This window comes from Myotis daubentonii, chromosome 3 (genome assembly GCF_963259705.1).
Source record: "Myotis daubentonii chromosome 3, mMyoDau2.1, whole genome shotgun sequence".
Taxonomy (NCBI): domain Eukaryota; kingdom Metazoa; phylum Chordata; class Mammalia; order Chiroptera; family Vespertilionidae; genus Myotis; species Myotis daubentonii.
Window position 1 is genome coordinate 23,331,778 of NC_081842.1, and position 25,492 is coordinate 23,357,269.

The window sequence follows — 25,492 nt, forward strand, 5'->3', positions numbered from 1 at the left end:
GCCATTACCTTGGAAGTTGTTTGATACATTAAAAAAAACCAACCCTCAACAAAGAGCTGAGAAATGGAAATACTACAGAAATTTGGCTTGTTCACAAGAAAGTAAATGATAATGAGAATACATGATTTTATAAGCTGAGGTTATGTTGGATTGCAAATGACTTTGTGAAAAATTTCCCCTCTTTATTGTCTTTGAGTTGTGGGCTAAAAAGTGAGAACGCTTGTAGGTATTGTGTGTCCTGGAATTGCAGTGAATTGGAGTTGGTGTTAGAACAAATAAATCCCAAACAACTTGTGATTTAGTTTTATAGGCACACATTTATAAATTGGGTTTAGGCAGTAATTCCAGGAAAGCACAGGAGAACTGTTTGCTGTATATTCATTTATTCCACAAAGATTTAGTGAGTCCCCATGTGTTCAGGCCTCTGCTAGATCCTGCAGGAAGGGAGAGAAGAGGATTTAAATGATGATGCTCAGACCTGGCAGGAGGGAAGGTGTCCCCTCACAGGGACGGCCGATGGGTCAGAGAAGGAGTAGGGCCTTCTGATGGGCGATCAGGGGAGGCTCCTTAGAAGAGGGCATTTGAGTTGTTTGCTGAGAGACATCTGTGTGTGCTTTTTTGCCTGGTCTGTTTTATGTAACACCCTTGACAACTCTCTTAAAACCTCATTTGATTTTCCAATGCTCTATTATCTACCTCCACCCCCTATCCCTGTATTCCCTGTCAGAAGGTTTTATGATTCCTGTATCTCCTAGGTCCTCTGTTCGTTCATTCTTTTTTCTTCTCCCTCAGAGATATTATTTATGTCTGCAGTTGTAAATATTTGCCTGGACAGATAACTCTAAATCCAGAGCTTGAGCCCAAGCTGTCTCAGATCCTCCATCCTACATTTCCAACTCGGCTCACAGGCGGTTCACGTTGCACTTGTCTGAGTCTGAACTGTCCCCCACAATGCACAGCCTCATTCCATTCCTCCCACCCTTCCCTCCCTCCCTCCCTCTCTTTCTTTTTCTTCCCCCAAGACTATTGAGCACCCACTATGTGCTAGTTTTCTTCTGGTTCCTCAGGCTGAGAATCCCTGAGTCATTTTTATGTCTCTTTTACCACTTGTGTCCAAATAATCATTCTATTTCTCCTCATTCTTCCCAGTATGCCTTAAAATCTTGTTAGTTCACTCGTGCCCATTATCTGTATGTTTGGATCACTGCAGTGGTCTTCTAAATGTTGACCACCTACTTCTTCCTCCATCATCAGCATCACCATTGCTTATTAAGTGTCTACTATGTTCAGAATGTTACTAGGATGCCCTGTTCTATAGATTGAACAGTCAAATAGTGGGGGAGATTACACAGACTGAAATGATAAAGGAGCCCATCATCAACTTCAAGGTGATAAGCCCAGTGGGTCAAGATGGTAAGTCAGCAGGCAGAGTGAGATTGGGGGTAGCTGGAGGAAGTAGAACTCCTGGTCTGGGAAGATGAGTACTTAGGCATTTGGAGAAGGGATTATTGTTTTTTTGGCAGATGGTCGCCCTGTGGTAAATGTGAGGGGTAGACGTCCACCTGGTGTGGTAGACCTGTGAGTTGAACAGTTTCCTTGTAGACAGTGATGGGCTTAGTATGCCAACAGGAGAAATCTGAACTTTGTTGTATGGAAATGATGGTATAGGAAGGAAACTGACACAATTGGGGAGGTGGTGATGTATGAAAAACGCTGTTTTAAGGAAAATCTGGAGGTGTTATGTGGGATGTCTTTGAGGGAAAGGAAGACCAGTGAGGAGACCTTGAAGTCTGCTGTCACATTTTGTTTCTTTTTTCAAATTCAAACATGGGGGCTGCCAGTACACTTCTAAGTCATATCTCTGATCATATCACCCTCTCCTGCTCAAATACCCTTGGTGGTTCCCTGTGCCTTGAACAGTGGTTCTTTCCCTCCCAGAATGATCTCCCTCTTCCCCTTTAGGAACCAAACATTGGCTTTCACAAAAGTGCTTCATTTTCTCCATTGGTTGGGGAATTCCAATAATTGAAATTTCATGCAGCCTTCAGCAGACTCATAATACCTTTCTTGGCTCTCTCAGCTGAAAGTGCTCTCACCACCCTCCCCCAAACTTCCCTAATATTTCCTGTCTGTATTGTTCATTTGGATTAGTCAGTAATTGACATGATTTCTTCCGTAGCTGCTGAAGTTGTGTGGTTTTGTTTTGTCTCTCCTGTATCCTTCTTACAGACTGGCACCGTGCTGGATACTTTGTAAGTGGCTACCGCATCTAGTACTGCTCCGCATTCATGGTATTTTGAACATGATAATATTCGCTGACTTTTGATTTTATTTTAAGCCGCCAAACAACCAGGCAGATCATGCAAGATGCTCAGGACCCATGGGATACCACATTTGGAGATCCCAGCTTTCACCAGGGTGGTGGGTAGATTCAGGAAGAACTTTTTGCTTTTGTTTTGTTAATCCTCACCCGAGGATATTTTCCCATTAATTTATTGTAGAGAGAGTGGAAGGGACAGGGAGAGAGAGAAGGAGAGAAACGTGTCCTGTGAGAGAGACACTTCTTACAGGGGATCGAGCCTGCAACCGAGGTACGTGCCCTTGACCGGAATCAAACCCAGGACCCTTCGGTGCGCAGGCCGACGCTCTCTCCACTGAGCCACAGCAGCTAGGGCACAGGAAGAACTTTTGTTTCTTCTAGTCTCCTTGTCCCCTTCTGTGGGATGGGTTTCCCATAACCACAGGAGAAACTTATGTTGGACAGTGCGTCCCCAGCTCCTCTTACAAAGGGGACCCACTAGTCTAGTTTGTTTCTTCCGTCTTAACGGTCCCCGAAAACCAGGATACAATGTCAGCTAAGTTAAAACTTTTTGATCCCAACTATCCAGAAAAAAGTTAGAAATGGATGCTTATACTCTGCTGTTAAGGAGGTCAAAAGACCACAGAAACAATTAGCATTATATGGATCAGAGAAGTGATTGCAAGCATAGGTTAGCTGGCACATGTTGGCAGGGGTATAAAGCACTTGGTTTTCAGATAAAGGCGATGCATCCCGAGGATTCTAGGTTCATTTTCTTCCCACTTCCAGGACTGGTGGGCATTAGAGGTCATGGCTAAGTGAGGTGTGGGGTGGGTTTAAGCTGCCTGGGGGAGCCTAGTGCACCCATTCTCCAGTAATGTTAAACTTCATTCATTTATAAGGGGGGATAGATCATTTGGACTCTAAGTTGGCTGAATCTTCCCAGTGTGTTATGCAAAGAAAGAGACAAAAATTAATAAGCTAAGCGAATGTTCAAAAGAGCAAACAGCTTGAAGCTCTCCCAGCTACTGTAGAAGCATTTACTTATGAGGAAACAGCTGACCTGCTAATCAGAAAACATCCTTCCCTATTCATTAAGCTAATTATCCTAAGGAAATCTGCTGGCAACACTTCGTCTAGCTCTAATTATTGTGTGCCCTTGAAAGCAATAAACTGCACTTTTAGAATAAAATTTTATACTCTAGACATATATATGGTTTACTCAGACATTTTCAGTAATTAGAGTGGGGTGGTAATGAGGGGTTTCACTTTGTTTTTTTATGAAAAAGGTTTATCACCTCTTCATAAAGAGATTATAATGAATTCTTAAATAATATATGATTAGATCTGAGAAGTCTTTGCAGATCATTATTGTTTAAATATGAGGTTTTTTTTAAAGGTCATCTTTTTGAATTACCTTGGCTTTTAAATAATTTTTATTTTAGAGAATGAACATCATATTGTGATTTAAGACAGTGGTAAAACTTATCTGTCATAAACTGAGACATCATGTTCCAACAGAACCCTTCATTCATGAAGTCACTTTAACCTGCATCCCCCACTTTACCTGCAGAGCTCTCTCTAACCTCAGCCAGAACACTGCTTAGTAAGATAGTGAAAGAGCGCCTCCTCTATATGCATGGTCTGCAGAGAACAGCAATTATTGAGTGAGCTGACGTAAAACCAGCCGACTCTGTGGAGGGGCACGGGCTGGCTCGGACCAGTCTCTGGACGGGGCCACGTGCTCCCGTCTTAGGAGTGTGCCCTTCAGTTCCTGGGTCCAGAGCTTCCAGGCAGCACTGTGGCGTGGGCCTTGCCCAGGTGACCTTGGACAGGTTACCCCGAGCTCTGTGCTGTGGTCCTCTTATTTGTAACTGGGGCCACCAGTAGCTCCCACCTCCAAGGGTTGTTGTGAGTATTCAGTGAGTTACTCCATGTAAAGTGCTCTTACATAGCAGTTCATAGTGATTCCATAATAATTCACTCACCCACCCATTTATTCCTTCACTTATTCATTCAGCCCCCTTCTCCTGTGCCCTCACCATGTCTTGGGCCCTGCTGTGGAGACTGGCATTAGAGGCACAGTAGTCAGACCAGGTCCCTGTCCTATAGGAGCCCATAGTCTAGGGGGCAGAGACAGATCATAAATAAGTAAACTAGTTAACAAGCCCAGATACTAATAAGTGTTAACAAGACAATGGGTAGGGAAATACAGTGACTACGTTGTGGGAAGAGATATCAGCATTAGCTTTGATGGGCTGGCATGGCTTCTGAGGAGGTGATGTTTGAGCAGAAAGACCTGAATGATGAGATAAATGTCAGCTGTCATCAAAATAAAGATTTCCTTTGTGTTGGTGGCTCTCTCCATATTCTTTCTTTTCTTTTGTCAATTTTGTGTATGTTTTTTAAAACTTATTTATTAAATCTTTATTGTTGAAAGTATTACATACGTCCCCCATTGATCCCTTCTAGCCCCTCCCCCCTCGTCCGTCCCCTCACCCCCCAGGCCTTCACCATCCTATTCTCTGTGTCCATGGGATATGCATATATGCATACAAGTTCTTTGGCTGATCTCTTCCCACCCACCCACCCACCCACCCACCCTCCCCCGCCTTCCCTCTGAGATTCAACAGTCTGTTCCATGCTTCTATGTCTCTGGATCTGTTTTGTTCATTAGTTTATTTTGTTCATTAGATTCCACATAGGTCTCTCCATATTATTTTGACATCTCAACATCAATGTACAGCCTTTTCCAGCAGGACACCACTAGGCAATTGTGAGTCCCTCTCCCACCAGCACAGGACTGTCTTGCAACAAGTGATTGTAACTGTAACATCTTGGAGCTCGCTTCCCCCACCTTCATCTCGGCACTACCCAGATCTGCCCACCCCGGGGTCTCTCTCCCTGGCCTCCAGCTGGGTGCTCGCCCGCCTTGTCATGCCTCAGTTTTTGGAAGAGCCTGACTCTGTTGTTCCCAACCGACAGAAAGTACAGGACTGGGTTAAGGCAGCTGCTCATGCTCACCAGAGGCCTCCACACCTTGTAGGCCATGCTGCCCACCGTCAGCAGCTGGCAGTCCTGGGAAGCCAGGAAGCGGAGTGTGATGTAGAAGGAGCGAGAGACGTGGAAGGGCACAAAGCAGAGGGCGAAGAGGCTGCACACCAGCAGGATGGTCCGGATGGACTTGGCCCGGGTGGTGTTCCCCGCCCTCTCGAGGGTCTCCTCCGGCGTGGCCAGGCTCCGGACCATCAGCGAGTAGCACACCAAGATGACCAAGGAGGGCATGACAAAGCCGGACAACGTCAGAACCATACTGTAGGCAAAAAACCGATCGAAGTTCTCCGGACTGGTCATGTCGTAGCAGACCATCTGGCCGCCGATGTAGGCCGTGTGGGCGAAGCCCAGCGTGGGCAGCAGCTGGAGGACCACCAGGGCCCAGGTGGCAGCTACACCCAGCAGGGCGTGCCGGCGGGTCCGGTAAGGCAGCGACCTCAGGGGGTGGCACACGCCCAGGAAGCGGTGCACGGAGATGCAGGTCAGCAGCAGGATGCTGCCGTAGAGGTTGGTGTAGAACAGGAAGCGCACCAGCCTGCAGAGCAGTTCCCCAAAGGGCCACCAGTCGCCCAGGGAGTAGGCGACGATGAGGAAGGGCAGCGTCAGCACGTACAGCAGGTCGGCCACCATCAGGTTCACCAGGTAGATGGTGGCACAGCTCCAGCGCTTGGTTTGGCGCCAGGAGAGCCACAGGACGCTGCCGTTCAGGGGCAGCCCTAGCAGGAAGATGATGCTGTAGGTCAGGGGGAGGTAGATTTGCTTGTAGTTCTCCGAGAGCTGGCAGAGTCCCTGTTCCCCTGAGGCATTCGTATCCAGCTTCTCCATCTCCTGGGAGGCTCCTTCTGGGAGCCCAGCTGCTCCTGCTGCTCCTGCTGCCCCTGGGGGGAAGGAAAAGGGACCACAGCCCTAGCCAGTTTAGCTCAGTGGATAGAGCATCGACCTGTGGACCAAAGTGTCCTGGGGTTCAATTCCGGTCAAGGGCATGTACCTTGGTTGCAGGCTCCTCCCTGACCCGGGGCCCTGGTTAGGGCTCGCACAGGAGGCAACCAATCCATGTGTTTCTCTCACATAAATGTTTCTCTCTGTCTCTCCTCTCTTCTACTCTCCCTAAAAATCAATGGAAAAATATCTTCGGGTGAGGATTAACAATAACAAAAAAAGGGCCTAGCTGGTTTGGTTCAGTGGATAGAGTATCGGCCTGTGAACTGAAAGGTCCCAGGTTCGGTTCTGGTCAAGATTGTGGGCTCGACCCTTAGTGGAGGACTTGCAGGAGGCAGCCGATCAGTGATTCTCTCATCATGGATGTTTCCATCTCTCTCTCCCTCTTCCTTCCTCTCTGAAATCAATAAAAAAATATATATATTTTAAAAAGATTGATTTAAAAAAAGGGGGGGGGGACTGCAGAGCATCATGACCTTGGCTGGATCAGCCTCTACCTGGATCTGGCAGCTCTGTACCATACGTGTGGTTCCACTCCAAAGTGTGGTCAGAGTTCAGTTTGAGAGAGACCAGCTCCCGGTGGGGGGGGGGGGGGAGAATTAAACTCGTGTCTTCAACACGAGGGCTTCTAGGCTTACCAGGTCCCAGGGCTGGCCTGCACTGGCTTGTATGCTCTCCGCTGCGGGCTGGGTTGTGCTAGGAAGCTCAGGTGCACATGGTAGCCGGTAGGTGCTGCTGCATTTAAACAGGGCACACAGCCTCCAGCCATGGCTCCTCCCCTGGTGAGAATCCTTTGCATAGAGTCAGGAAATCTCCCAGGGGAGATCTCCCAGGCTCGCATTCTCAGGGGGCGATGCTGCCCACCATCTGGTCCTAACCCCACTTGCCATGGTGGAAAAGACGGTGATCCTTAGGGGTTAGGGGGGATTAGGGAAAGCACAGGTTTTGCCTACAGGCGCTGCTGGAAGATTTGGATTTGTATCTCTTTCAGGATTTATTAACTGCGTATTTGAATACGGAGACTGATTTGCCTATTAACCACCTCAGCACCCTGAACAGCCAAGAAAACAAGCCTGAGCCATGAAGCCAGGTGCGGCTTCTTCCTTACTCCCATCCCTGCGGAGAGAGCAGATCCAATGGGCAGAGCCACCAGCCAAGGGAGCTGTGTGTAGGGCCCGCAGATTGGTCCCATTGGGAAGTCAGTGGGTCGGTCAGCCAATCAACATGGAGCCTACAGGGAGGGAAAGACATTTATTTCTAGGATTTAACATTCAGAAAGATGAATGAATACAGGGCAACAGAGAAAAAATTAAGATAGGTAATTTCAGATACATTGAAGGTTGATTGTGAACTTAAAATGTATAGAACAATAAAAAGAAGAGAGACCTCACTCATTCAGTCAGTCAACAAACATTTATTGAGCATCTATTGAGTCAGGCACTGGGACTGCAAAGATGAATAAAACAGCCCTTGTGCTCCAGGATCTCGCAGTCTGACAGGGAAGACAGAGCCCAGAAGCTAATGGTCAGACAATGTGAAAAATGGTCCAAATGCTGTGAAAACCAGCAGGATGTGGTAGTTCTCCCCTGAGAGGGTGGAGTGGAGGCTTCCTAGACCAGGCGCCCTGTGAGCTGCTTAGCTGCTTGGGAGAGCAAAGAGGAGCTTGTGAGGCAGAGCTGGTGGGAGGGCTCAGTGTCCTGGATGGCAGAGAGCCAGCGTGGAGCATGAAACTCATGGATGCCACCATAAGGAGGGGGCATATCCTTAAGCAGGACGGTGATGGGATAGGCTCTGCTTGAGGGAGATGACCGGCGGCAGCAGCACGGGATGGGCCTGGAGCAGTGAGACTCTGGGGGGGGCATGTGCATGAGAGATGCTCAGGACCCCAGGGGAAGCCATGCAGGGTGGACAGAGAGGAGGACCTGACCCTAGAGACGCTGCTGAGGCAGGAGCGACAGGACTGATTGGACATGGGCATGAGCCTGAGGAGGGGTCGGGGGTGTCCCTGAGGCTGGGTGCGGAGTGAGGCCCGTGCCTGGGCTGAAGCCTGAAGCTTGAAGGCTGGGACTGGTGTTCCCAGGCTGTGGGCCGTGGCTCCCTGCTGCAGCCTGCCAAGGAACGGACAGCTTGCCCACTGGCTTTAGAATCCACCCCGCTGGGAGGGCAGGACTTTTTGGCTGGTGAGTAAAAGGAATGGAGTTTTCATTCATCTTGTTCCCTGTAATCTTTCATGTGGGAGGCTGGCAGGTGCTTAGTTATTTCAGGCGAAGCTGCCTTCCCAGGTCTGGGAGGGCTCTCAGAGGGAAGCCGGGAGGGAAGCAGGCTGGTGGAGCCCTGGCCCGGCCAGCAATTCACACCCGTGATCCTATTTAATCTCAACAGCCTTGCGACGAAGCATTAGTGTCCCATTTCACGGAGGAGGGTCAGAGAAGACACGCCCATGGGCTCACGGCGTCCTCTACTCTAGTGGGCTGTCTCCTGCCGGGCATCCTGTGTCCGCCCCTCACGGCGTGCTGTGGGTGGTCCAAAGCACTCAAGTCCCACTCTGCCAGGACCACAAGGACCATCTGAAACAAATCACCTTGTCTCAGCCGGGGACTCCTCAGCTGTAGAACGGGACGTCTCTCTGGTGAGGTTGCTCCGAGAATCAGTGAGGAGAGGCTCAGGCACCACAAGGAGAAAGCCAGCACATGCTGTACCCCCTCTCCCCTTTCTCCTTGTTGTCCTAGAGACTGTGGTGCCAGGGAACCAGCGCTCTTTGGCTTATGTCAGAAGATGGGAGATCAGGTCTGGCTTCGCTACTTGAGCTGGGTAAGGTCACATTTCTTCCTGGTTATTACCTTCTGCTGTGATCGGAACTGTGTCCACTACAACATCAGAGGTGGAACGCCTAGCCCCCAGTGTGCATTTGGAGTAAGGAAGTAATTGAGGTTAAAAGAGGTCCTAAGAATGGGTCCCAATCTGATAGAATTAGCTTCTTTATAATAAAAGACAGTAGAGACTCTCTCTCTCTCTCTCTCTCTCTCTCTCTCTCCCCCCCTCACCGCCCCTGCCCCCCCCCCCCCCCCCCCCCCAGTGAGAAGGTGGCCTGCAAGCCAGGAACTACTAAACCCTACAGTTCCTGATCTTACACTTCCTACTCTCCAGGACTGTGAGAAGTTCATTATCTGTTGGTTAAGCCACCCAGCCAGTAGTATTTTGTTACAGCAGCTTGCAGGCTAAGACACGTTTCACACACTTGTAGGCCGACCCAGTGTGGAGGGACAGCTTTTTATGTGAGAGGATGACCTTTCTTAGGGCATAAGTGTAAAAGAACTACACAGTGTTCAGACTAGTGCATCATTGAAGTTATTATGGAGAAAGGAAGAGGGAGAAAACCTCAGGCCATAAAGTGTTAATTTACCCGCCAAAAGCTGTGACAACGTTGACCTCCTGGAAGGTCCCTTCTCTAGCCTCTGTCCTCCCAGACTTCTCTCCTGCCTCCCTAGAGGCATTCATTGGGATGAAGAATTGGAGGCTATGTCGCTATTCATAGAACCAAGGAAAAGACCCAGAGTGAAGGAGAGGCCAGCTGGGGGTTAGAGAGGAGAGAATTTGGGGGACAGTGGCCTTGGTGGATGGGATTCTAAGGAGAAGAGGTGTGTACACCTCTAGAAAGTGAGTGTGTCCTGCAGAATGCAATTTCCCCTCTTTATCACCATTTCTTCAAGAGCTTTAAAAAACGACAGACACAAATTAGAGTTGGAATTTGTTTCTTTTAAATGAGCTCACTGGGGAGGGGGCCTTGAGAAAAGAGTGAAGCGAGAATCCAGACCAACTCTGGTTTAAATGGGCACTAAGGCTTCTGACATTGGACCCAGTGTTCTTCCCACTGTGCGGCCCCAAGAGCCTGGTCCATTTCTGGCCCCTGCTGAACAGCAAATCCTCCTGGGACCAGCCTTGGCCCCTGAGCACCACGGTGGACCTCTTCCAAAGGGGACAAGAGGCCTTTGGCGCTTTGATGGTCTGAAATAGTTACCACTGCTCAGAGAAATGACATAGCTAAGATGAAAGCACTGTTCTCTCTTTAACAAGTATTTATGATACATGTTTCCAGAGCTCGGATAAAGGAAAAGTTATGAATAAATTTGAGTGACAACAAAATGTTACTGCTTTTCAACTGTAGAGGAGTGATTGGGTCAAAAATTTTGAGAACAAAAAGTAGGCATTGCTCATTTTCATTTTAAAATGCCACTACTGTATCATAAATTTGCTTAAATATATGAATTTCCTTTTAATATTAAATATTTTACTTGCATCTGGAGACCTTTTGTAAACAACTAAGCTATTTAATGGACAATAAGAATTCGTTTTTAGAAGTTATTCTGAAAAACTGTTGATTCATGTATGCGTTTCTTAATTTACAAAGATAAATTAGGGATTTATTGTTCATATCACAATTTAATTATTTGATTTTTCAACAAGCTTTTAAAAATGGGGGCCCCAAATACATTTAATCAAGTGGTAGATTTAAGTAGTCTGAATTATTTTGAATTACTCTCCCCAGGTCTTTCAAATCCACTGGATAACTTGGTGTTATTTGGCCAACAGACCACTGGATGGCGTGGAAGACCGACAGACAGATTGCAGTTTTCTCCTGCAAATGGAAGCAGGAATTGGGGTAGGGCTCAAGTCCAGGAATAGCAGCTGTGGGTGAGATATGATTCATTGAGAACATAGAGAAATTCCACCAACAAACCACCTCCTCTGGGTCTTTTGTCTACAGTTACAGTTCAGTTTGCACAATGAATTGGTATTACAGTTAGTGAAAGCAATCTGTTACTGTGATTGATTTCCCAAAGGATCCTGTGAAATAAGCATGGCAGGCATTCTCCCATTTTACAGCTAAGCAAACCGAGGTTCAGAGAGGTCCTGTGGAAGTTCTATATGCTATGATCTGGGGAAAACCTGGACTATTTTTAAAATTATATATATATTGATTTCAGAGAGGAAGGGAGAGGGAGAGAGAAATATCAATGATGACAGAGAATCATTGAACGGCTGCCTCCTACACACCTCTTACTGGGGATCAAGCCTGCAATCCCGGCATGTGCCCTGGTTCATAGGTAATGCTCAACCACTGAGCCTCACTGGCAGGGCTCAGTGGCTCAGCCAAGCCTGAACTACTTTTACAAAGTAGAGAGACTCAGCAAATTCCCAGATTCATATATATATATATATATATATATATATATATATATATATATATATATATTATATAATAAAAGCCTAATATGCAAATTGTCCCCTCAACTGGGAGTTCAATTGCTTGCTATGATGTGTGCTGACCACCAAGGGGCGACGTGGAACATGGCGGGCATCAGTGATGCTGCGTTGCCAATGGGCGGCAGTGGAGGCGCTGCCGGCCCGATTGGCCTTGATGAGAGCAGGACCACGGCTGGATGGTGGAGCAGTTGAGTGGGCGGCACCAGGCCAAGGTGGGTGTGAGCAGTGCCTGATCTCCCCACCGATTGTCCTGCAGATGGCAACCAGTGGTGGTGGCGGAGGGGTGGGACCGCCACCCGACTCCCAGGTGCTGAGGGAACCAGGAAGGGGCCTGATGACTCAGGCAGAAGAGGGTGTGTGGGTGCCCGGGGGCCCAGGTACTGCCCAGGGCCCAGAGGTCAGCTGGGACCTGCCCTTCCATGCCAGACGCTCGTGCTTTGATTGCCGGCCCAGCCTAGGGACCACACCCGTGCATGAATTTCATATACCAGCCCTCTAATCTATCTATATCTATATCTATATCTATATCTATATCTATATCTATATCTATATCTATATCTATATCTATCTATATCTATATATCTGTATCTGTATCTATATCTATATCTATATCTATATCTATATCTATATCTATCTACACTGAGTGGCCAGATTATTTTGACCACCTGATGTTTGTAGGCAAATTAGCTATTTCGCGCTGAAGTTGCTGGAAGGCCAGATCATTATAAACGTCTGAATAGCACAACATACCTAAGTATCATTGCTGATCAAGTTCATCCTATCATGTTGATGGCGTATCCCAATGGAGATGGCTTCTTCCAACAAGACAATGCGCCATGCCACGGTGCTCATATTGTACAGGAGTGGTTTCAAGAACATGAAGAAACTTTACCTTGCTTAGGTGGCCCCCACAATCACCAGATCTCAATCCAATTGAGCATTTGTGGGACGAAGTTAAAAGAGCCATCAGGCAGCTGGTTCCACAACCATCAAATCTCACAGAACTGGACAGTGCTATTCATCAGGCATGGTGTCAGATTCCTCGCATCACCTTTCAACATCTTGTGGAGTCAATGCCAAGAAGAATCACCGCAGTATTGAAGGCAAAAGGTGGCCCAACGAAGTACTGATGGGGTGGTCATAATAATTTGGCCAGTCATAATGATCTGGCCACTCAGTATATATATATATAAAGATATAAAGATGACGTGGAAATAAAAGTGCAGGTGACCCCTACAGTCACTAGATGCAGTGCATTTGTTATAGGTGACAGAGCCCTAGCTTGAAAAGCATAGTATGGAGATAATGGTAAGGAGAGCAGTAACAGAATAAATAGAATTAAAAGTCCCGTCAAGAGTGAGACCCACATAGCAAACCTATATAGTTATAGTTTAAACTATACCTCGAGTCTTAAGAGAAAAGGTACTGACACCACTTTTTAATGAATTTGTTATAAATTTACTGTGTGGGCTCATGCCTGCTGTGTGGCTGGACCCCTCTTCCATGTCTGAATTGTCCCCAAATGTAGGAGTCTGGGGGCTGTGATTTTTTTTTTTCATAAGGAAAGCAAATTGGAGTCTTTAAATAATTTAGAAGACTATCTAGAGACAGGGACTACTTAATGTCAATAATTAATTTAAATAGCAGCTTGCACCATTTTTGTTTTCTGTTGACAAGGACCTAACATAATTGGCAGCTTAAAATGGGTGTAAACACAGGGCGTGATGGGAAACACTGCCTGGCATTGTCTTGTCACCACAGAGAAGGTGCTGCTCTGCAACTGATGTGACTGCCCGGAAAGCTTGCTGCTAAAAAATAATCTCTCACTCCATCTGTACGAATGATGATCCCCCAAATAGTTTTGGAATCAGAATTTTTTAAAAAGAGAATATTTGTTTATAAAATCACAGAGGTAGAAGAAGCAATTCATAGAAGAAAGAAAGGGGCTTAGGAACACGTTATAGAGGCAAAGGAAGGGCCCTTCGAGCTTGGGAGTGAGAAAGATAAAGGTAACACACCTTGGGTTTGGAGGGGGTCCCTGGGGTAGGAGGGGGTCCCTGGGGTATGGAGGGGGTGCCTTGGGTGTGGAGGGGGTCCCTGAGGTGGGAGGGGGTCCCTGGGGTAGGAGGGGGTGCCTGGGGTATGGAGGGGGTGCCTGGGGTATGGAGGGGGTGCCTTGGGTGTGGAGGGGGTCCCTGAGGTGGGAGGGGGTGCCTGGGGTATGGAGGGGGTGCCTTGGGTGTGGAGGGGGTCCCTGAGGTGGGAGGGGGTCCCTGGGGTAGGAGGGGGTGCCTGGGGTATGGAGGGGGTGCCTGGGGTATGGAGGGGGTCCCTGAGGTGGGAGGGGGTACCTGGGGTATGGAGGGGGTGCCTTGGGTGTGGAGGGGGTGCCTGGGATGGGGGGATGCTTGGGTATGGAGGGGGTGCCTAGGGTGGGAAGGGAGAAAGGGAAGAGGAAGGAAAAGAGAAAGGTACAGGTGTGCTCCAGGGAGGGAGAGCACCCAGAATTTTTAACTTTAATCAGTGGTGCAGAAAAGAACAGTAGCTATACAGTCTTGTGGTTGTAGAAGTCCATCTTTGCCTCTGGGCTCACAATCCTAAAAGGGAGTCTTTATTAAACTTTTCCTTTGCCTTTCACTTAGCATCAGACAAAGACCTTTAAAGGCATCAGAACTCTTTCCCTGTGTGCTGTGTGGAGAAATGTAGAAAGCTGGTTTGGTTTGGAGCAAGAGAGGAGATCAGTTGCAGAGCCTGGGGCTCTAGGCCGAGCGGTGAGTTGCCCAAGGCATTTCAGAGTAGAGGGCTTGTATCCCAGGACCTCTTCTTGGATCCACTCTTCCCCTCAGGCAGCCAATTCCCTGCACAGCCTGCCCCTAAAATGCCGTTCACGTGGTAACACACTGTATGTTCTGTCCACCATCATAGCCTTTCCTGTTGCTAGGGTGTTGCTAGGGTGGGGGTGGTGTGGGAAGACTCCACAATGGCTCTGCAGTGGGGGAGGAGGAGAATGCTGCTGTCCTTGCCTCAGTCACCCAGAAAGCAGAGCCCGGGTTCACTGTCGGCCGTTTTATCTGGGGGCGCAATCCCAGGGAGCAGGAGTGAGGGGCCAGCGGCGTGACCTGTGCAATGAGGAAGGGGGGACGGGAGACTGGGCGGAGCGGTGTTGAGTTAGCCCACCAAAGGCAACTGAGTGCTCAGGCCCAAGGGATTGTCCTCTGAGAGCCTGAGTCCGTGAACCTCAGGAGCGTCCTCAGAGCCAGAAAGAAGGAGCATTTGTTCAGCAGCTGCGTGCCCCACTGGCCAGGCCACGGTGGGTGCATGGCATGGTCTCTGCAGACAGGAGAGCATCAGAAAGAAGAGCCACACAGAGGAGATGCATTCTCTCGCCCAACCCCATTTTTCTTCTGCCTTGCAAGGGGCCCCCTCCCTCCCCAGACTCTTCTGTGTTGCTTCTGTGTGGGGGATGAGGGGCTCCCACTGTATCCTTTTGTGTGAAGTGATTCTTCTAGTTTCTTCTTGCTTATTTTTTTTTTCCCTATTGGGTTGTCTGTCTTTTGGTAACTGATTTCTAGGAGTTCTTTACATCCTATATAATAAAGAGAAAATATGCAAATTAACCATCACTCCACCACAAAGATGGTGGCACCCACAGCAGAGGCAGGGGGTTTCTGTAACACAAGATGGCTGTGCCCACAGTGGAGGCAGAATTCCCACAACAAGCCTTAATGAGCAATCAGTAGGGACCTGAGGCTGCGCCTCCCAAGCCCCCCATGGGGCTTGACAGGGGACCTCAGGCTGTGCCCCCCGACCCCAGCACCGAGCCAGGGGACCTCAAGGTATGCCCTGTGCCTGGTAGGGCTTGATGGGGGACCTCAGCCATGCCCCCCACCCTAGCACAGGCCAAGGGACCTGAGGCTGCAACCCCAACCCTGGCGCTGGGCCAGGGGACCTGAGGTCACGCCCCCTGCCTGGCGGGGATTGACAGAGGACCTCAAGGTGTGCCCCCTGCCCCAGTACTGGGCTGGACAACCTCAGGCTGCTCCCCCCCCCCACCCAGCGGGGCTTGACGGGAGACCTGAGGCTGTGCCCCCCTCCTGTTGGGGCTTGACAGGGGACCTGAGGCTGCACCCTCCGCCCAGTGGGGCTTGATGGTGGATCTCAGACCACGCCCCCGGCCTGGCAGGGCTTGATGGGGAATCTCAGGCTGCGTCTCCCATCTGGCGCCAGGCCAGGGGACCTGAGGCTGTGATCCTGCCCGGTGGGGCTTGAGAAGGGTGGGACCGGCCGGGTCTGGATCTAGCCTAATGGGGGTGGGGCCGGCCAGGTCTGGGTCTCACGTGATTTCGAGGCGCACGTGGGTGGGTGGGGACTTGACTCTGGGTCCCGGTGCACCCCAGACTCTGACAGGTGGAAGATTTTCATATACATTTTACTAATTTTCTTTCATTTCTGACACTTCTATTATAGAGAAAGGGCAAATAGCAATATTAAAATTTTTCCTTTAATTCTATTTATTCTGTTACTTCTTTCCTTACCATTATCTCCATACTATACTTCTCCAGATCACTGAGTGCACTCAGGTCCCTTTTAATGTACACACACACACACACACACACACACTGTGGTTCTCTCACATATTGGCTGGCGGGGTGGCCCCTCCATCATGGCCTGGGCTGCTATGATGGATCGCAGAGTTGGAAGCAGGACCACAAAACATGGTGAACATTGAGAGTTGCTCTTTCTGCAGGGGATTTGAGAAACGCATTCCTCTCAGAGGGCACTGTGGGCAGCTGGCCTTTGGTGCATCCTATGGGTACAGAAGAGCTTTAGAAAGAGAAGACACTTGAGAGAGTGAATTTTCTTTTTCACCAAACTCCATTTTTTTTTTAGCGTCTAGATTTGGAGCCTGCTTTCTAAAACACATACTCAGACACTTCTCATGGCTCTAAAACAATTGTGGGTAGCAAATATACTATTTGGAGTTGGTCTCCAACACAAAAGAGTTTCATTTATCAATTGTGTACCAGTCAGAGCTTTGACATGGAGGTATTTTGTTCATGCATAAACCATACATTCGAATCGACAGTCCTGTTAATGATGGAATGCAGTTATGTATGTTTATCGCGAAAGAACCAAGTGGATATTTTTTTGAACCTCATCATGTGTAAGACCGATTAAAACCAGTAGTTCTAGAGAATGAAACAGGCCTTGATGTCATGTTCAGTAAAACATGTCAGCGATGAGGTCTGGGAACGCGCTCTGGTGAAATACGAGGGGAAGGTGTGGAGTTGCGAGGAGTTTCATTTAAACACAAGGCTCCTGTATTAATTTTTTCACTGATTTATTTTCATGCCAATACATCCTGACATAAATATGGTGATCCATAATGTATTGGCCATAAAAGTCAACATTATTTTTAAAGCTGACTCAGGGAAATAAAAGCTCATTGTTAGTGCTGATATATACAGTATGTTACCCCATTGAAAAATTAACCTCTCACGTCCTGCTCCTGATTGAGATGAATAAGGGATGTGTTTTAACAACTGCTGACCTTTTGTGCGTGTTTTGCTTCGTGGCCAATGTCCAGTTTGCCATTGGACTGGTCTATGGTGTGACGTAAAAAGCAGTGCATGGTCAACATTTCAGAAAAGATTCTGCTAAGAATGAAAGCTAATCAGCAAAGCCCTCTGTCTTTTGGAGGCTCAAGAGGCCTGTGAAACTCCTGAACAGACACTGGAGCCCATATCTTGTGTCTTTGATAAACAATGAGAGCAACAATGAGTAGAAATGGAATACGGACCCCAAAACAGAGAAGACATGTGGGGACAATGTCAGTATGGGTGATCACAGAAAAGAGATCAATACCCCATGCTCTACACAAGCTGACCACAGCATGGCCTTCAGTGAAATGCTTCTATGAAATGAAAATTGCGCCAAGGAGAATTTAATTTAGCAGCACAGGAGAGAACCTAGTGAGAATGTTAATGGATGACTTCTTCTCCCATGAAGTTTCAGAACAGAATAACTTTGCTGAAAATAACAAAATACCGAGAATTTTAGTGCTACAGGGCCCCTGGGTATAAGGCAGGGCTGATTACTTGCTAGGTGAAGAAACTGTTAAACCGCAGGAGGTTAAGTGAGCAGTTTGCCCAAGGCCCCCCAGCTGGCTAGTGGATGATCTGTACCTGGAATCCAGATCTCCTGGTTCTCTGACTCTTCCTGCTCTGTTTTATCAATTAGGAGCCGTGATGGATAATACATGTACATGGCGGATCTCCCACATGATCCCCTGAATCTGGTTTCCAGCCCACCTGTGCACTGAAGCTGATCTTGCCCAGATTCCTGATGGCCTCCATGTTGCTAAATTCTGTGGAAGCTTTGACTCAATTTAAACCTCTAATCATGATATGCTGATGTTGGGCACTCCTTGTAGCAGTCACTTCTCTTGCTTTCTCTGTTAGTTAGGACTTCATTGCTGGTGAGAGAAACCCATGCCAAAGGTGGCCAAGCAAAATGATAATTTATTGGCTCATATAATCATTGTCTTGGTGAGGCTGGCTCTAGGTATAGTCTGAGGCAGGAGCTCAGGTAATGTTACTAAGACTGCTTTCTCTCTATTTATTTCTTGGCTCCACATCCTCCAAATGGGCTCCATTCTCATAGACATTCTCCCCTCATAGAGGAGAGGCTGCCATGAGCTCTACTCTTTCATTTAATTATGTGCAAATCCTGTAGGAAAAGGTATGCCTCCGGCAGGAAGTCCTGAGATTAGCACTGATTGGTCATAGTGTCTTGTCCTAAACTGTGCTCATCCCTGAACCAACCACGGTGGCCAAGAGGATGGAATATATGGATTGGCCTAGGCCCGTGGTCGGCAAGCCGCAGCTCGCGAGCCACATGCGGTTTGGCCCCTTGAATGTGGCTCTTCCACAAAATACCACGTGCGGGCACGCACGTACAGTGCGATTGAATCTTCGTGGCCCATGCACAGAAGTTGGTATTTTGTGGAAGAGCCACACTCAAAGGAGCCACACCGCATGTGGCTCGCGAGCCGCGGTTTGCCGACCACTGGCTGGGCCTTTGTTAAATTCTCTGCCCCTAGGACTTAAGGGAGAGTTAACTTCACCCACATTCCTTGCTCCTAGAGTGAGCATATCTGTGGTCCTGTTACCACAAGAAAGGGACTGAATACTGGGCAGCAAAGACAAACGCCCATTACAACTTCCCTGACACCGCATTTTTCTAATGCGCATCCTACTTCACGTTTTTCATTCTCCTTCACTCTCTTACCCTTCTCAACTTGAGATAATCTTGGAGTCCCTCCAGGCCCAGCTCCAGACCTTTTTCTGTTCCAGGTCTATACTTCCTCTCAAGGTGATTTCATCCAGTCTATAGTGAAAGCTTAGATTAGCATAGACTCCAAGGAAGGCACGTGGAGTCAACCTCAGCTAACATGGTAGTTGACATTGTAGGCTGTGGAATTTAATGAGAAATAATATTTAATGGGAAATCTTGAGAGGAAAAAAGATAGTTGACGCAAGTGTATTATATGAGAATGCAAAGCACCGAGCTACTTCTTATCCTTTGCTCCAAAGATAAGGGACAAGGTTGAAGAGTTATCATATAGTTACCACAAAGAATAAAGTGTATTAGCCAGGTGGGTTAAAAGTCCTATTATGGTTAGATCTATATGTACTTGCTTTTCTCCTTGTGAAATTGAATTTATGGCTGGTTTGTTTCCTGGGAACGTAAAGAAATCTCTTGAGATATTTCCCCCTTTATTATAGAGGTTTATTATAATCATGTATAGAATACAATCTTTAACCTTGAGGCTATAGTTACTGCAAAACTTGTTTTACATATTTGTTGTGGGGAATTGAATTTACTCACTATATGTCTTATATAAGAAACTGTTTATATTATAATATGTCTGGGTGGGAGATTGAATTTATATACCTAAGCTGTCGTGTGCCCACCAACACTGTTAATGACCTCGCTAACTTTATTTCATAACTCTATTTCTACATAAATTCATAAACCCAATTTCTAGTCAGAAACCATAAGGTCCTTTGTCTTGGTTTTCTGGTTATTGATTTAGCTGAGAAAAATAAATTTGTGATTCTAGAAGAATAAAGTCTAACAGTATATAAGCTTGTTTTCTTCACAGCATTCATGTCTTGATAACTCCCTAATCCACATCCACAGCCCTGTTCTATGCTCTGAGCTCCAGACTTGTATGTTTCACTTAGCACCACCTGGATATTTTACAGATTTTACCAGTCTAATGTGGCCCAGAGTGAGCTTCTAACTTCCTCGTTTTTTTCTCCCACTAAATCTGTCTCTAGTCAACAGTCTTCTTTTCAGTAAATGGCACTGTTAGGTATCCAGTCTCTCAAGCAAACATCCAGGAAATCATTCTCCATGTAGTCCATCACCAAGTCCCATCAAATACCTGTTAAACGATCCACTTCTGCCTACTCACTGCCACCACCCTGTCTTACCCACTGTAATCTCTTGCCCCGCCCACTTCAACTGTACCCCTCACTAGTCTCCACGCTTTCTTCTACTCTATGCACAGCACAGATATACATGAAGCATAGATCAGACCAGGTGCCCTCTAAAGACTTTCATCTCTCTTCCTACGGTTCTTCAGAATAAACCTCAAATGTCTTCCCAGGACTATAAACAAGGTCCTGCATAGTCTTGTCCCTACCTCGCAATTCAATCTCACATCTTCCATTCTAACCCTCAGTCACGGGGCTGCAGCCAACCCAGCTCGAGGCTTTACTGAAATACAATAGTTCTCCCCTTACCCAAAATTTCACTTTGGTGTCAGGTAGGTTATGGAATGGCAACTGGAGAACACACACACACACACACACACACACACACACACACACACACACACACGCATGTGTGCATGTTCTGATTGGTATAGTCAGGACCCAGAAACTTCTCAGGAAAATTGTGGCCACAGAACATGAGAGCAGATGCAGGGTATTCTGGTCGGGCTTTGCCTCATTGCTGGTTCCTCAGTGTAATGTCCACTGGAATAGGATAGGGTCTTTCTGGTCCTAAGAAAACAGCCAGGTTTTTGCTGTACAGCAACTCTTTTACACATAGGACCCACATCAAGACTTAGCCTAATATTCTGTGTCCTGTGCACTTAGATTTCCCAGGTTTGAACCAAATTCTGCATCAGCAAAGCCACATCCTCATTGGAGGAGAGTCAATACAACCTGTGGGGGACACATTTGAAGACTTAGTGAATGCCTGAAACCACAGTTAGTAATGAACCCTATATATACTATTTTTTCCTATATATACATGCCTATGATAAAGTTTAATTTACAAATTTGGCATGGTAAAATAATAATAACGACTAATAATAAACTAGAACAATTCTAAACATATCTATAATAATAAAAGCATACTATGCTAATTTGTCCGGACAGCCAAACAACCTTCCAGACATCCTTCTGGATGACCTTCCAGATGAAGCTGGGGCTGCAAGGGCCGAGGCAAGCTGCCGCAGCTGCGAGGGCCGAGCCCCTTGCGCAAATTTCGTGCATTAGGCCTCTAGTACTGTAATAAAAATAGTGTGAATGTGGTCTCTCTGTGTCTTTCAAAATATCTTATTGTACTAAACTCACATCCTTCTTCTTCTTGTGATGATGGGAGAGGATATAATGCCCGTAGGCCGAGATGAAATGAGCTGAATGATGTAGGCATTATGACAAAGCATTGGGCTATTATTGCCCTTCTGACGGTAAGGTTACTTGAGCACAATCACTGCAATATTGTGACAGTGCATCTGATAACAGAGATGTCTACTAAGTGACTAGGGGTGGGTGGTGTTTACAGTGTGGACATGCTGGACAGAAGGTTGATTCACAGCCTGGATGGGATGGAGTGGGATAGTGCACGATTTCATCACACTGCTCAGAATGGTGTGCAATTTAAACTTACACATTTTTTATTTCTGGAATTTTCCATGTAATTTTTTGGACTTCAGTTGACTGTGGATAATTGAAACTGTAGAAAGTGAAACTGTGGGTAAGGGGAGAACTATTATATTTCAGTTAAGCCTCAAAAGTGTGTCTGCCTTTAGCTGTTAAAGTGTTCTAGAAAGTCTGTTTCCCCACAGTTCACAACAACTCTCATTTAGTCTGGGTTTTGCAGATGCTGAGTTTGGTCCTAGGACCCAAATAAAAAGGCCATTTTTCTAAAAGCTGTTTGATCCCTGAACGTGTCATGCTCATTCATGCCCCAGAGTCTTGGAGATTCCCGCCTCCATTACTTGAAGCATTTTCCCCAGCTCTTTCTCTGCATCGTTGAATTCATTGTATCCTCAGATCTTAGCTGAAATGTCATGTTCTGAGAGGGGTTTTTACTATCTAAAACAACCTGTGCTGAAATTCCTTACTGTAGCACCTTATTTACTTCCCATATTTTTCACAAATGTTTTCATATGTTTGGTTTTTGTCTGCCTCTCATTAAGATATAACTTAGCCCAGGCCAGTGCAGCTTGGTGGTTAGAGCACCAGCCCCACACACTGAAAGGTCTTGGGTTCGATTATCTGTCAAGGGCATGTACCTGGGCTGCAGGTTCAATCACCAGATCGGTCAGGGCACATGCAGGAGGCAACCAATCGATGTGTCTCTCTTACATTGATGCTTCTATCCCTACCTCCCTCCTTGCCACTCTAAAAGCAATGCAGAAAATATCCTCTGGTGAGGAATAACTGAAATAAATAAATAAATAAATAAATAAATAAATAAATAAATAAATAAAAAAAATATAAATTAATTGAGGTCAGGACCTTGTCTGTTTGTTTATTTATTTATTTATTTATTTATTTATTTATTTATTTATTATATCTTAACAGGCCTAACTGACTTGGATACAGTAGGCACTCAACAGATCTCAGCTGCATGAAGGATTAGAGACAAGTGTCTTGCTCATGATGGACTTTTATTGCTGGATTCCTACAGACGATAGCAGGCTGGCCTCTGACAGAGTGGTTGTTAGGTCATGGGTAGGCATAGAGATAAGTAGCTTGAGCCTTCAGCCTTGAGGGTCTTGGTTCTTGTTGTTTTGAGCTTCTCTATGGCCCTTTCTCTTCAGCCTCCTTTATAGGAAACATTGGTGATGAGGTGGAACATTGCATTTTCACATTCACAGTATCAATTCCTTTGATATGAGATGTGTGTTCTTGAGAAGAATTAGTGAAAAGCACCTATTAGTGATCCCACAGTCAATGTTTCACACTGCTCCTGGAAAGAAAGTTCTGTGCATTGTGGAAGTGAATAAATAAAGGGAAAAAGTGAACTATGACTTGCCTTCATCTATAAAAATAACATATTAGGTTGATCTCTGCTCATAATTTATGAATTGTTTTGTGATGACTGACCAAGCATTTTTGTTGTCTCTGCTGTTTGTTAGTAACTGTATCAGTCAGTTTTTACTAGGTTATGCTGCAATAACAAAAAACCCTAAAATCTTAATGGTTTAAAACAGTAAAGGGTTGTTTCCATTCACAGTGTGTCAATGTGAGTGAGGGTCAGCTCTTCTCTATGCCTCTTCTTCATCCTGGGATTCAGGCTGAAGGAGTGGTCCCTATTTAGGATGTGCTTTTCTTACAGCATGGGCGAGGGGGAGGGGCAGGGGAGAGAGAGACAGAAAACATGCTTAGAAATGGCATGATTCAATTCTATTCACATGACTTGCCAAAGCAGGTCACATGGTCAAGCCTGTCATGAATGGGACAGTTTAATCCAGGGAGGCAGAGCAAATTATTGAGAATCCTATATAATAAAAGGCTAATATGCAAATCGACCAAACTGCGGAACGACTGGTTGCTATGATGCACACTGACCACCAGGGGGCAGACGCTCAATGCAGGAGCTGCCCCCAATGGTCAGTGCACTCTCACAGGGGGAGTGCTGCTCAGCTAGAAGGCTGGTGAGCACAGCAGCAGTGTTGGGAGCCACTCCCACCTCCAAGACAGCACTAAGGATGTCCAACTGCCAGCTTAGGCCCATTCTTCGTGGGGCAGTCGGACATCCCTCAAGGGCTTCTGGACTGTGAGAGGGTGCAGGCTGGGCTGAGGGACCCCCTCCAGTGCACAAATTTTGTGCACCATGCCTCTAGTGTTAGTATAGTCTTCCAAGGGAACTATCTAATGGTGATCTAAAAGTACTGCTGCTGAAAAATTTTGGCAACTTCTAATGAATGAAAATTTTAAAATGAATGAATATTTGTAATTGTCATAATGCATTAGCATTATATACAAGCTGCATGATGCAGGACAAAGAGCATGAAACCGAGAATGTGGAGTTTTTGTATGCCAGTAGTTTCCTGTATGAGCTTGGACAAAACATTTAGTATCACTGTGCTCCCATATCTACAAAACAAAGGGTTTAAATGAAGTGGTCTCTGAGTTCATTATAAATAAAAAAAGTCCATGTTCTTTTGATTCCAAGTGCACACTGGTGGTGTGTCTGAGTGACAGGCAGCATTGAGGGCTCGATGTGCAGGGCCTCCTTGGGCTGTTAGAAAGTGGTGCTCTGCACTTTGCAGGCAGGAGGCGAGATCTAAGATTTTCACCCTGAGCCAACATTAGAGAGGATAGATCTGCACTTATTTTCTTCCACTGAAACCTTGCCACTCACCCACATGGGACTGCTGCTCAGCTTAGAAGGATTTTTCATTCTCGGTTCAGTTAGCCAAAGGGCAAGTCTGACAAGGTGGCTGTTTGAGTATTGTCAATGAGTGATGATGAAAAAAGCAGCAGTAGGATGTGAATGGAAACCCTGACACCAGCCTGGCCCTAAATTGTTAGTTTTTGGAAGAAAAAAAATTAAGGGAAAAAATCAGACTTTGAAAAACCCGTTGGTCTATAGCTAGTTCTGTAGAATTCTTCATGTTAAATAAGCCTCAAGGGTTGGGAAAGTGAGGTGCTAACTTGAACCTGTCAAGATTTTTTCTCTCTCAGCACATCTATTCCCATTTTCCCCCTTGCTATTTGGGTCTACTTGGCATATATCTTAAATTAGAAATGCTCAGCTCTTTCAACCACATTTTCAGCTTTGATCGGACCCTGCAGAGCTTCAGCCACTGAATTAAAAACTTGACCAAGTTCTGCTTGACCTCCACATGCCCATTCTTCATCTCAGTCTAAGTTATTTAATATATTTTTGAATATAGGTCAAGTGGTGGCTTTGAACTATCCAAACACATCACTCTCATCGTTATCACTACTAGCAATTAGACTATTACTTCAATTTAGTGGACTACTTTCCTCTAATCTGTTTAAAACATTTTCCATACATGTTGTTCCTTAGGGAAACTCCCCCACATGTGCATCAAGAGATGGACAAATGCAAGGGTGTTCACTGCAGTATTGTTTGTGATTGCAAGGAAAAGAATGTCTACATATTTACCAGTAGGAGAACTGATAAATACATTGTACTGGAATCATACAATATTTATGCAGCAGTAATATAAATGAACTAGAATTATATGTATCAATGTAAATATATCTCAAAAACATGGGTGAAGAAGAGCAAGGTGCAGAATTGTACAAACAGTATGAAACAATGTACTTGAAGTTTAAAAACATATAATACAAGACTCAGTATTGCATATAGCTACACACATTTATAATAAAAATAACATGTAGAAAAAGGATATACAAGAATTTCAGAATAATGGTTACCTCTGGGGAAGGAAGGGAAGAAATATACCAAGGGGATTATTTTATGTCTGTAATGTTTTATTTCTAAACAAACAAACTAACAAACAAACACACACCACCAAATATAGATGTTAACTTTGGCTAAATCTTGCTGATGGCCTGAGGGTATTTGTTATTGTTTCTTTATGCTTTTTTTTAAAAATATATATTTTATTGATTTTTTACAGAGAGGAAG

General features: G+C 46.1%; 1 pseudogene; it reads right to left on the reverse strand.

Annotated features, from left to right (window-relative positions):
- Positions 1–5,169: 5,169 nt before the first annotated feature.
- LOC132229218 (P2Y purinoceptor 3-like) lies at positions 5,170–6,251 on the reverse strand (annotated as a pseudogene).
- Positions 6,252–25,492: the final 19,241 nt, after the last annotated feature.